Raw genomic sequence first — 13,494 nt, 5'->3', positions numbered from 1 at the left:
TTTTGATAGAAGACTCGGATACACATGTTTATGGCTTTATCTTATAGAACTCAAGGTTCCCGTGCTGGGCAAACAGGTTTTGCAGCTGTTTGAGCTAAGATTTCCAAGTTATTCACATAATGAAAACCTATACTTTGTTTCGGTGGAGTTCCCCATTCAAATGCATGTAACAGTGAGAAACGCACTGTCTTGGCGAAAGAAAGCTATTTTGTACAACTTCATATAAATAGCCGTAACTTTTGATAGAAGACTCGGATACACATGTTTATGGCTTTATCTTATAGAACTCAAGGTTCCCGTGCTGGAAAAACAGGTTTTGCAGCTGTTTGAGCTAAGATTTCCAAGTTATTCACATAATGAAAACCTATACTTTGTTTCGGTCGAGTTCCCCATTCAAATGCATGTAACAGTGAGAAACGCACTGTCTTGGCGAAAGAAAGCGTTTTTGTATAACTTCATATAAATAGCTGTAACTTTTGATAGAAGACTCAGACAAACATGTTTATGGCTTTATCTTATAGAACTCAAGGTTCCCGTGCTGGGAAAACAGGTTTTGCAGCTGTTTGAGCTAAGATTTCCAAGTTATTCACATAATGAAAACCTATACTTTGTTTCGGTCGAGTTCCCTGTTCAAATGCATGTAACAGTGAGAAACGCACTGTCTTGGCGAAAGAAAGCGTTTTTGTACAACTTCATATGAATAGCTGTAACTTTTGATAGAAGACTCGGATACACATGTTTATGGCTTTATCTTATAGAACTCAAGGTTCCCGTGCTGGGCAAACAGGTTTTGCAGCTGTTTGAGCTAAGATTTCCAAGTTATTCACATAATGAAAACCTATACTTTGTTTCGGTCGAGTTCCCCATTCAAATGCATGTAACAGTGAGAAACGCACTGTCTTGGCGAAAGAAAGCTATTTTGTACAACTTCATATAAATAGCCGTAACTTTTGATAGAAGACTCGGATACACATGTTTATGGCTTTATCTTATAGAACTCAAGGTTCCCGTGCTGGAAAAACAGGTTTTGCAGCTGTTTGAGCTAAGATTTCCAAGTTATTCACATAATGAAAACCTATACTTTGTTTCGGTCGAGTTCCCCATTCAAATGCATGTAACAGTGAGAAACGCACTGTCTTGGCGAAAGAAAGCGTTTTTGTACAACTTCATATAAATAGCTGTAACTTTTGATAGAAGACTCGGATACACATGTTTATGGCTTTATCTTATAGAACTCAAGGTCTCCGTGCTGGGCAAACAGGTTTTGCAGCTGTTTGAGCTAAGATTTCCAAGTTATTCACATAATGAAAACCTATACTTTGTTTCGGTGGAGTTCCCCATTCAAATGCATGTAACAGTGAGAAACGCACTGTCTTGGCGAAAGAAAGCGTTTTTGTACAACTTCATATAAATAGCCGTAACTTTTGATAGAAGACTCGGATACACATGTTTATGGCTTTATCTTATAGAACTCAAGGTTCCCGTGCTGGGAAAACAGGTTTTGCAGCTGTTTGAGCTAAGATTTCCAAGTTATTCACATAATGAAAACCTATACTTTGTTTCGGTCGAGTTCCCCATTCAAATGCATGTAACAGTGAGAAACGCACTGTCTTGGCGAAAGAAAGCGTTTTTGTATAACTTCATATAAATAGCTGTAACTTTTGATAGAAGACTCAGACAAACATGTTTATGGCTTTATCTTATAGAACTCAAGGTTCCCGTGCTGGGAAAACAGGTTTTGCAGCTGTTTGAGCTAAGATTTCCAAGTTATTCACATAATGAAAACCTATACTTTGTTTCGGTCGAGTTCCCCATTCAAATGCATGTAACAGTGAGAAACGCACTGTCTTGGCGAAAGAAAGCGTTTTTGTATAACTTCATATAAATAGCTGTAACTTTTGATAGAAGACTCAGACAAACATGTTTATGGCTTTATCTTATAGAACTCAATGTCTCCGTGCTGGGCAAACAGGTTTTGCAGCTGTTTGAGCTAAGATTTCCAAGTTATTCACATAATGAAAACCTATACTTTGTTTCGGTCGAGTTCCCCATTCAAAATGCATGTAACAGTGAGAAACGCACTGTCTTGGCGAAAGAAAACGTTTTTGTATAACTTCATAGAAATAGCTGTAACTTTTGATAGAAGACTCGGATACACATGTTTATGGCTTTATCTTATAGAACTCAAGGTCTCCGTGCTGGGCAAACAGGTTTTGCAGCTGTTTGAGCTAAGATTTCCAAGTTATTCACATAATGAAAACCTATACTTTGTTTCGGTCGAGTTCCCCATTCAAAATGCATGTAACAGTGAGAAACACACTGTCTTGGCGAAAGAAAACGTTTTTGTACAACTTCATAGAAATAGCTGTAACTTTTGATAGAAGACTCAGACAAACATGTTTATGGCTTTATCTTATAGAACTCAAGGTCTCCGTGCTGGGAAAACTGGTTTTGCAGCTGTTTGAGCTAAGATTTCCAAGTTATTCACATAATGAAAACCTATACTTTGTTTCGGTCGAGTTCCCCATTCAAAATGCATGTAACAGTGAGAAACGCACTGTCTTGGCGAAAGAAAACGTTTTTGTACAACTTCATAGAAATTGCTGTAACTTTTGATAGAAGACTCAGACAAACATGTTTATGGCTTTATCTTATAGAACTCAAGGTCTCCGTGCTGGAAAAACAGGTTTTGCAGCTGTTTGAGCTAAGATTTCCAAGTTATTCACATAATGAAAACCTATACTTTGTTTCGGTCGAGTTCCCCATTCAAATGCATGTAACAGTGAGAAACGCACTGTCTTGGCGAAAGAAAGCGTTTTTGTACAACTTCATATAAATAGCTGTAACTTTTGATAGAAGACTCGGATACACATGTTTATGGCTTTATCTTATAGAACTCAAGGTCTCCGTGCTGGGCAAACAGGTTTTGCAGCTGTTTGAGCTAAGATTTACAAGTTATTCACATAATGAAAACCTATACTTTGTTTCGGTGGAGTTCCCCATTCAAATGCATGTAACAGTGAGAAACGCACTGTCTTGGCGAAAGAAAGCTATTTTGTACAACTTCATATAAATAGCCGTAACTTTTGATAGAAGACTCGGATACACATGTTTATGGCTTTATCTTATAGAACTCAAGGTTCCCGTGCTGGAAAAACAGGTTTTGCAGCTGTTTGAGCTAAGATTTCCAAGTTATTCACATAATGAAAACCTATACTTTGTTTTGGTCGAGTTCCCCATTCAAATGCATGTAACAGTGAGAAACGCACTGTCTTGGCGAAAGAAAGCGTTTTTGTATAACTTCATATAAATAGCTGTAACTTTTGATAGAAGACTCAGACAAACATGTTTATGGCTTTATCTTATAGAACTCAAGGTCTCCGTGCTGGGAAAACAGGTTTTGCAGCTTTTTGAGCTAAGATTTCCAAGTTATTCACATAATGAAAACCTATACTTTGTTTCGGTCGAGTTCCCCATTCAAAATGCATGTAACAGTGAGAAACGCACTGTCTTGGCGAAAGAAAGCGTTTTTGTACAACTTCATATAAATAGCCGTAACTTTTGATAGAAGACTCGGATACACATGTTTATGGCTTTATCTTATAGAACTCAAGGTCTCCGTGCTGGGCAAACAGGTTTTGCAGCTGTTTGAGCTAAGATTTCCAAGTTATTCACATAATGAAAACCTATACTTTGTTTCGGTCGAGTTCCCTATTCAAATGCATGTAACAGTGAGAAACGCACTGTCTTGGCGAAAGAAAGCGTTTTTGTACAACTTCATATGAATAGCTGTAACTTTTGATAGAAGACTCGGATACACATGTTTATGGCTTTATCTTATAGAACTCAAGGTTCCCGTGCTGGGCAAACAGGTTTTGCAGCTGTTTGAGCTAAGATTTCCAAGTTATTCACATAATGAAAACCTATACTTTGTTTCGGTGGAGTTCCCCATTCAAATGCATGTAACAGTGAGAAACGCACTGTCTTGGCGAAAGAAAGCTATTTTGTACAACTTCATATAAATAGCCGTAACTTTTGATAGAAGACTCGGATACACATGTTTATGGCTTTATCTTATAGAACTCAAGGTTCCCGTGCTGGAAAAACAGGTTTTGCAGCTGTTTGAGCTAAGATTTCCAAGTTATTCACATAATGAAAACCTATACTTTGTTTCGGTCGAGTTCCCCATTCAAATGCATGTAACAGTGAGAAACGCACTGTCTTGGCGAAAGAAAGCGTTTTTGTATAACTTCATATAAATAGCTGTAACTTTTGATAGAAGACTCAGACAAACATGTTTATGGCTTTATCTTATAGAACTCAAGGTTCCCGTGCTGGGAAAACAGGTTTTGCAGCTGTTTGAGCTAAGATTTCCAAGTTATTCACATAATGAAAACCTATACTTTGTTTCGGTCGAGTTCCCTATTCAAATGCATGTAACAGTGAGAAACGCACTGTCTTGGCGAAAGAAAGCGTTTTTGTACAACTTCATATGAATAGCTGTAACTTTTGATAGAAGACTCGGATACACATGTTTATGGCTTTATCTTATAGAACTCAAGGTTCCCGTGCTGGGCAAACAGGTTTTGCAGCTGTTTGAGCTAAGATTTCCAAGTTATTCACATAATGAAAACCTATACTTTGTTTCGGTGGAGTTCCCCATTCAAATGCATGTAACAGTGAGAAACGCACTGTCTTGGCGAAAGAAAGCGTTTTTGTACAACTTCATATAAATAGCCGTAACTTTTGATAGAAGACTCGGATACACATGTTTATGGCTTTATCTTATAGAACTCAAGGTCTCCGTGCTGGGCAAACAGGTTTTGCAGCTGTTTGAGCTAAGATTTCCAAGTTATTCACATAATGAAAACCTATACTTTGTTTCGGTCGAGTTCCCCATTCAAATGCATGTAACAGTGAGAAACGCACTGTCTTGGCGAAAGAAAGCGTTTTTGTATAACTTCATATAAATAGCTGTAACTTTTGATAGAAGACTCAGACAAACATGTTTATGGCTTTATCTTATAGAACTCAAGGTCTCCGTGCTGGGAAAACAGGTTTTGCAGCTGTTTGAGCTAAGATTTCCAAGTTATTCACATAATGAAAACCTATACTTTGTTTCGGTGGAGTTCCCCATTCAAATGCATGTAACAGTTAGAAACGCACTGTCTTGGCGAAAGAAAGCGTTTTTGTACAACTTCATATAAATAGCCGTAACTTTTGATAGAAGACTCGGATACACATGTTTATGGCTTTATCTTATAGAACTCAAGGTTCCCGTGCTGGGAAAACAGGTTTTGCAGCTGTTTGAGCTAAGATTTCCAAGTTATTCACATAATGAAAACCTATACTTTGTTTCGGTGGAGTTCCCAATTCAAATGCATGTAACAGTGAGAAACGCACTGTCTTGGCGAAAGAAAGCGTTTTTGTACAACTTCATATAAATAGCCGTAACTTTTGATAGAAGACTCGGATACACATGTTTATGGCTTTATCTTATAGAACTCAAGGTCTCCGTGCTGGGAAAACAGGTTTTGCAGCTTTTTGAGCTAAGATTTCCAAGTTATTCACATAATGAAAACCTATACTTTGTTTCGGTCGAGTTCCCCATTCAAAATGCATGTAACAGTGAGAAACGCACTGTCTTGGCGAAAGAAAGCGTTTTTGTACAACTTCATATAAATAGCCGTAACTTTTGATAGAAGACTCGGATACACATGTTTATGGCTTTATCTTATAGAACTCAAGGTCTCCGTGCTGGGCAAACAGGTTTTGCAGCTGTTTGAGCTAAGATTTCCAAGTTATTCACATAATGAAAACCTATACTTTGTTTCGGTCGAGTTCCCTATTCAAATGCATGTAACAGTGAGAAACGCACTGTCTTGGCGAAAGAAAGCGTTTTTGTACAACTTCATATGAATAGCTGTAACTTTTGATAGAAGACTCGGATACACATGTTTATGGCTTTATCTTATAGAACTCAAGGTTCCCGTGCTGGGCAAACAGGTTTTGCAGCTGTTTGAGCTAAGATTTCCAAGTTATTCACATAATGAAAACCTATACTTTGTTTCGGTGGAGTTCCCCATTCAAATGCATGTAACAGTGAGAAACGCACTGTCTTGGCGAAAGAAAGCTATTTTGTACAACTTCATATAAATAGCCGTAACTTTTGATAGAAGACTCGGATACACATGTTTATGGCTTTATCTTATAGAACTCAAGGTTCCCGTGCTGGAAAAACAGGTTTTGCAGCTGTTTGAGCTAAGATTTCCAAGTTATTCACATAATGAAAACCTATACTTTGTTTCGGTCGAGTTCCCCATTCAAATGCATGTAACAGTGAGAAACGCACTGTCTTGGCGAAAGAAAGCGTTTTTGTATAACTTCATATAAATAGCTGTAACTTTTGATAGAAGACTCAGACAAACATGTTTATGGCTTTATCTTATAGAACTCAAGGTTCCCGTGCTGGGAAAACAGGTTTTGCAGCTGTTTGAGCTAAGATTTCCAAGTTATTCACATAATGAAAACCTATACTTTGTTTCGGTCGAGTTCCCTATTCAAATGCATGTAACAGTGAGAAACGCACTGTCTTGGCGAAAGAAAGCGTTTTTGTACAACTTCATATGAATAGCTGTAACTTTTGATAGAAGACTCGGATACACATGTTTATGGCTTTATCTTATAGAACTCAAGGTTCCCGTGCTGGGCAAACAGGTTTTGCAGCTGTTTGAGCTAAGATTTCCAAGTTATTCACATAATGAAAACCTATACTTTGTTTCGGTGGAGTTCCCCATTCAAATGCATGTAACAGTGAGAAACGCACTGTCTTGGCGAAAGAAAGCTATTTTGTACAACTTCATATAAATAGCCGTAACTTTTGATAGAAGACTCGGATACACATGTTTATGGCTTTATCTTATAGAACTCAAGGTTCCCGTGCTGGAAAAACAGGTTTTGCAGCTGTTTGAGCTAAGATTTCCAAGTTATTCACATAATGAAAACCTATACTTTGTTTTGGTCGAGTTCCCCATTCAAATGCATGTAACAGTGAGAAACGCACTGTCTTGGCGAAAGAAAGCGTTTTTGTATAACTTCATATAAATAGCTGTAACTTTTGATAGAAGACTCAGACAAACATGTTTATGGCTTTATCTTATAGAACTCAAGGTCTCCGTGCTGGGAAAACAGGTTTTGCAGCTTTTTGAGCTAAGATTTCCAAGTTATTCACATAATGAAAACCTATACTTTGTTTCGGTCGAGTTCCCCATTCAAAATGCATGTAACAGTGAGAAACGCACTGTCTTGGCGAAAGAAAGCGTTTTTGTACAACTTCATATAAATAGCCGTAACTTTTGATAGAAGACTCGGATACACATGTTTATGGCTTTATCTTATAGAACTCAAGGTCTCCGTGCTGGGCAAACAGGTTTTGCAGCTGTTTGAGCTAAGATTTCCAAGTTATTCACATAATGAAAACCTATACTTTGTTTCGGTCGAGTTCCCTATTCAAATGCATGTAACAGTGAGAAACGCACTGTCTTGGCGAAAGAAAGCGTTTTTGTACAACTTCATATGAATAGCTGTAACTTTTGATAGAAGACTCGGATACACATGTTTATGGCTTTATCTTATAGAACTCAAGGTTCCCGTGCTGGGCAAACAGGTTTTGCAGCTGTTTGAGCTAAGATTTCCAAGTTATTCACATAATGAAAACCTATACTTTGTTTCGGTGGAGTTCCCCATTCAAATGCATGTAACAGTGAGAAACGCACTGTCTTGGCGAAAGAAAGCTATTTTGTACAACTTCATATAAATAGCCGTAACTTTTGATAGAAGACTCGGATACACATGTTTATGGCTTTATCTTATAGAACTCAAGGTTCCCGTGCTGGAAAAACAGGTTTTGCAGCTGTTTGAGCTAAGATTTCCAAGTTATTCACATAATGAAAACCTATACTTTGTTTCGGTCGAGTTCCCCATTCAAATGCATGTAACAGTGAGAAACGCACTGTCTTGGCGAAAGAAAGCGTTTTTGTATAACTTCATATAAATAGCTGTAACTTTTGATAGAAGACTCAGACAAACATGTTTATGGCTTTATCTTATAGAACTCAAGGTTCCCGTGCTGGGAAAACAGGTTTTGCAGCTGTTTGAGCTAAGATTTCCAAGTTATTCACATAATGAAAACCTATACTTTGTTTCGGTCGAGTTCCCTATTCAAATGCATGTAACAGTGAGAAACGCACTGTCTTGGCGAAAGAAAGCGTTTTTGTACAACTTCATATGAATAGCTGTAACTTTTGATAGAAGACTCGGATACACATGTTTATGGCTTTATCTTATAGAACTCAAGGTTCCCGTGCTGGGCAAACAGGTTTTGCAGCTGTTTGAGCTAAGATTTCCAAGTTATTCACATAATGAAAACCTATACTTTGTTTCGGTGGAGTTCCCCATTCAAATGCATGTAACAGTGAGAAACGCACTGTCTTGGCGAAAGAAAGCGTTTTTGTACAACTTCATATAAATAGCCGTAACTTTTGATAGAAGACTCGGATACACATGTTTATGGCTTTATCTTATAGAACTCAAGGTCTCCGTGCTGGGCAAACAGGTTTTGCAGCTGTTTGAGCTAAGATTTCCAAGTTATTCACATAATGAAAACCTATACTTTGTTTCGGTCGAGTTCCCCATTCAAATGCATGTAACAGTGAGAAACGCACTGTCTTGGCGAAAGAAAGCGTTTTTGTATAACTTCATATAAATAGCTGTAACTTTTGATAGAAGACTCAGACAAACATGTTTATGGCTTTATCTTATAGAACTCAAGGTCTCCGTGCTGGGAAAACAGGTTTTGCAGCTGTTTGAGCTAAGATTTCCAAGTTATTCACATAATGAAAACCTATACTTTGTTTCGGTGGAGTTCCCCATTCAAATGCATGTAACAGTTAGAAACGCACTGTCTTGGCGAAAGAAAGCGTTTTTGTACAACTTCATATAAATAGCCGTAACTTTTGATAGAAGACTCGGATACACATGTTTATGGCTTTATCTTATAGAACTCAAGGTTCCCGTGCTGGGAAAACAGGTTTTGCAGCTGTTTGAGCTAAGATTTCCAAGTTATTCACATAATGAAAACCTATACTTTGTTTCGGTGGAGTTCCCAATTCAAATGCATGTAACAGTGAGAAACGCACTGTCTTGGCGAAAGAAAGCGTTTTTGTACAACTTCATATAAATAGCCGTAACTTTTGATAGAAGACTCGGATACACATGTTTATGGCTTTATCTTATAGAACTCAAGGTCTCCGTGCTGGGAAAACAGGTTTTGCAGCTTTTTGAGCTAAGATTTCCAAGTTATTCACATAATGAAAACCTATACTTTGTTTCGGTCGAGTTCCCCATTCAAAATGCATGTAACAGTGAGAAACGCACTGTCTTGGCGAAAGAAAGCGTTTTTGTACAACTTCATATAAATAGCCGTAACTTTTGATAGAAGACTCGGATACACATGTTTATGGCTTTATCTTATAGAACTCAAGGTCTCCGTGCTGGGCAAACAGGTTTTGCAGCTGTTTGAGCTAAGATTTCCAAGTTATTCACATAATGAAAACCTATACTTTGTTTCGGTCGAGTTCCCTATTCAAATGCATGTAACAGTGAGAAACGCACTGTCTTGGCGAAAGAAAGCGTTTTTGTACAACTTCATATGAATAGCTGTAACTTTTGATAGAAGACTCGGATACACATGTTTATGGCTTTATCTTATAGAACTCAAGGTTCCCGTGCTGGGCAAACAGGTTTTGCAGCTGTTTGAGCTAAGATTTCCAAGTTATTCACATAATGAAAACCTATACTTTGTTTCGGTGGAGTTCCCCATTCAAATGCATGTAACAGTGAGAAACGCACTGTCTTGGCGAAAGAAAGCTATTTTGTACAACTTCATATAAATAGCCGTAACTTTTGATAGAAGACTCGGATACACATGTTTATGGCTTTATCTTATAGAACTCAAGGTTCCCGTGCTGGAAAAACAGGTTTTGCAGCTGTTTGAGCTAAGATTTCCAAGTTATTCACATAATGAAAACCTATACTTTGTTTCGGTCGAGTTCCCCATTCAAATGCATGTAACAGTGAGAAACGCACTGTCTTGGCGAAAGAAAGCGTTTTTGTATAACTTCATATAAATAGCTGTAACTTTTGATAGAAGACTCAGACAAACATGTTTATGGCTTTATCTTATAGAACTCAAGGTTCCCGTGCTGGGAAAACAGGTTTTGCAGCTGTTTGAGCTAAGATTTCCAAGTTATTCACATAATGAAAACCTATACTTTGTTTCGGTCGAGTTCCCTATTCAAATGCATGTAACAGTGAGAAACGCACTGTCTTGGCGAAAGAAAGCGTTTTTGTACAACTTCATATGAATAGCTGTAACTTTTGATAGAAGACTCGGATACACATGTTTATGGCTTTATCTTATAGAACTCAAGGTTCCCGTGCTGGGCAAACAGGTTTTGCAGCTGTTTGAGCTAAGATTTCCAAGTTATTCACATAATGAAAACCTATACTTTGTTTCGGTGGAGTTCCCCATTCAAATGCATGTAACAGTGAGAAACGCACTGTCTTGGCGAAAGAAAGCTATTTTGTACAACTTCATATAAATAGCCGTAACTTTTGATAGAAGACTCGGATACACATGTTTATGGCTTTATCTTATAGAACTCAAGGTTCCCGTGCTGGAAAAACAGGTTTTGCAGCTGTTTGAGCTAAGATTTCCAAGTTATTCACATAATGAAAACCTATACTTTGTTTCGGTCGAGTTCCCCATTCAAATGCATGTAACAGTGAGAAACGCACTGTCTTGGCGAAAGAAAGCGTTTTTGTATAACTTCATATAAATAGCTGTAACTTTTGATAGAAGACTCAGACAAACATGTTTATGGCTTTATCTTATAGAACTCAAGGTTCCCGTGCTGGGAAAACAGGTTTTGCAGCTGTTTGAGCTAAGATTTCCAAGTTATTCACATAATGAAAACCTATACTTTGTTTCGGTGGAGTTCCCCATTCAAATGCATGTAACAGTGAGAAACGCACTGTCTTGGCGAAAGAAAGTGTTTTTGTACAACTTCATATAAATAGCCGTAACTTTTGATAGAAGACTCGGATACACATGTTTATGGCTTTATCTTATAGAACTCAAGGTTCCCGTGCTGGGAAAACAGGTTTTGCAGCTGTTTGAGCTAAGATTTCCAAGTTATTCACATAATGAAAACCTATACTTTGTTTCGGTCGAGTTCCCCATTCAAATGCATGTAACAGTGAGAAACGCACTGTCTTGGCGAAAGAAAGCGTTTTTGTATAACTTCATATAAATAGCTGTAACTTTTGATAGAAGACTCAGACAAACATGTTTATGGCTTTATCTTATAGAACTCAATGTCTCCGTGCTGGGCAAACAGGTTTTGCAGCTGTTTGAGCTAAGATTTCCAAGTTATTCACATAATGAAAACCTATACTTTGTTTCGGTCGAGTTCCCCATTCAAAATGCATGTAACAGTGAGAAACGCACTGTCTTGGCGAAAGAAAACGTTTTTGTATAACTTCATAGAAATAGCTGTAACTTTTGATAGAAGACTCGGATACACATGTTTATGGCTTTATCTTATAGAACTCAAGGTCTCCGTGCTGGGCAAACAGGTTTTGCAGCTGTTTGAGCTAAGATTTCCAAGTTATTCACATAATGAAAACCTATACTTTGTTTCGGTCGAGTTCCCCATTCAAAATGCATGTAACAGTGAGAAACACACTGTCTTGGCGAAAGAAAACGTTTTTGTACAACTTCATAGAAATAGCTGTAACTTTTGATAGAAGACTCAGACAAACATGTTTATGGCTTTATCTTATAGAACTCAAGGTCTCCGTGCTGGGAAAACTGGTTTTGCAGCTGTTTGAGCTAAGATTTCCAAGTTATTCACATAATGAAAACCTATACTTTGTTTCGGTCGAGTTCCCCATTCAAAATGCATGTAACAGTGAGAAACGCACTGTCTTGGCGAAAGAAAACGTTTTTGTACAACTTCATAGAAATTGCTGTAACTTTTGATAGAAGACTCAGACAAACATGTTTATGGCTTTATCTTATAGAACTCAAGGTCTCCGTGCTGGAAAAACAGGTTTTGCAGCTGTTTGAGCTAAGATTTCCAAGTTATTCACATAATGAAAACCTATACTTTGTTTCGGTCGAGTTCCCCATTCAAATGCATGTAACAGTGAGAAACGCACTGTCTTGGCGAAAGAAAGCGTTTTTGTACAACTTCATATAAATAGCTGTAACTTTTGATAGAAGACTCGGATACACATGTTTATGGCTTTATCTTATAGAACTCAAGGTCTCCGTGCTGGGCAAACAGGTTTTGCAGCTGTTTGAGCTAAGATTTACAAGTTATTCACATAATGAAAACCTATACTTTGTTTCGGTGGAGTTCCCCATTCAAATGCATGTAACAGTGAGAAACGCACTGTCTTGGCGAAAGAAAGCTATTTTGTACAACTTCATATAAATAGCCGTAACTTTTGATAGAAGACTCGGATACACATGTTTATGGCTTTATCTTATAGAACTCAAGGTTCCCGTGCTGGAAAAACAGGTTTTGCAGCTGTTTGAGCTAAGATTTCCAAGTTATTCACATAATGAAAACCTATACTTTGTTTTGGTCGAGTTCCCCATTCAAATGCATGTAACAGTGAGAAACGCACTGTCTTGGCGAAAGAAAGCGTTTTTGTATAACTTCATATAAATAGCTGTAACTTTTGATAGAAGACTCAGACAAACATGTTTATGGCTTTATCTTATAGAACTCAAGGTCTCCGTGCTGGGAAAACAGGTTTTGCAGCTTTTTGAGCTAAGATTTCCAAGTTATTCACATAATGAAAACCTATACTTTGTTTCGGTCGAGTTCCCCATTCAAAATGCATGTAACAGTGAGAAACGCACTGTCTTGGCGAAAGAAAACGTTTTTGTACAACTTCATAGAAATTGCTGTAACTTTTGATAGAAGACTCAGACAAACATGTTTATGGCTTTATCTTATAGAACTCAAGGTCTCCGTGCTGGAAAAACAGGTTTTGCAGCTGTTTGAGCTAAGATTTCCAAGTTATTCACATAATGAAAACTTATACTTTGTTTCGGTGGAGTTCCCCATTCAAATGCATGTAACAGTGAGAAACGCACTGTCTTGGCGAAAGAAAGCGTTTTTGTACAACTTCATATGAATAGCTGTAACTTTTGATAGAAGACTCGGATACACATGTTTATGGCTTTATCTTATAGAACTCAAGGTTCCCGTGCTGGGAAAACAGGTTTTGCAGCTGTTTGAGCTAAGATTTCCAAGTTATTCACATAATGAAAACCTATACTTTGTTTCGGTCGAGTTCCCCATTCAAATGCATGTAACAGTGAGAAACGCACTGTCTTGGCGAAAGAAAGCGTTTTTG

Source organism: Maylandia zebra, linkage group LG5, assembly GCF_041146795.1.
Source record: "Maylandia zebra isolate NMK-2024a linkage group LG5, Mzebra_GT3a, whole genome shotgun sequence".
NCBI classification, from domain to species: domain Eukaryota; kingdom Metazoa; phylum Chordata; class Actinopteri; order Cichliformes; family Cichlidae; genus Maylandia; species Maylandia zebra.
The sequence above is the reverse complement of the archived record's forward strand: the minus strand, read 5'-3'. Positions refer to the sequence as shown.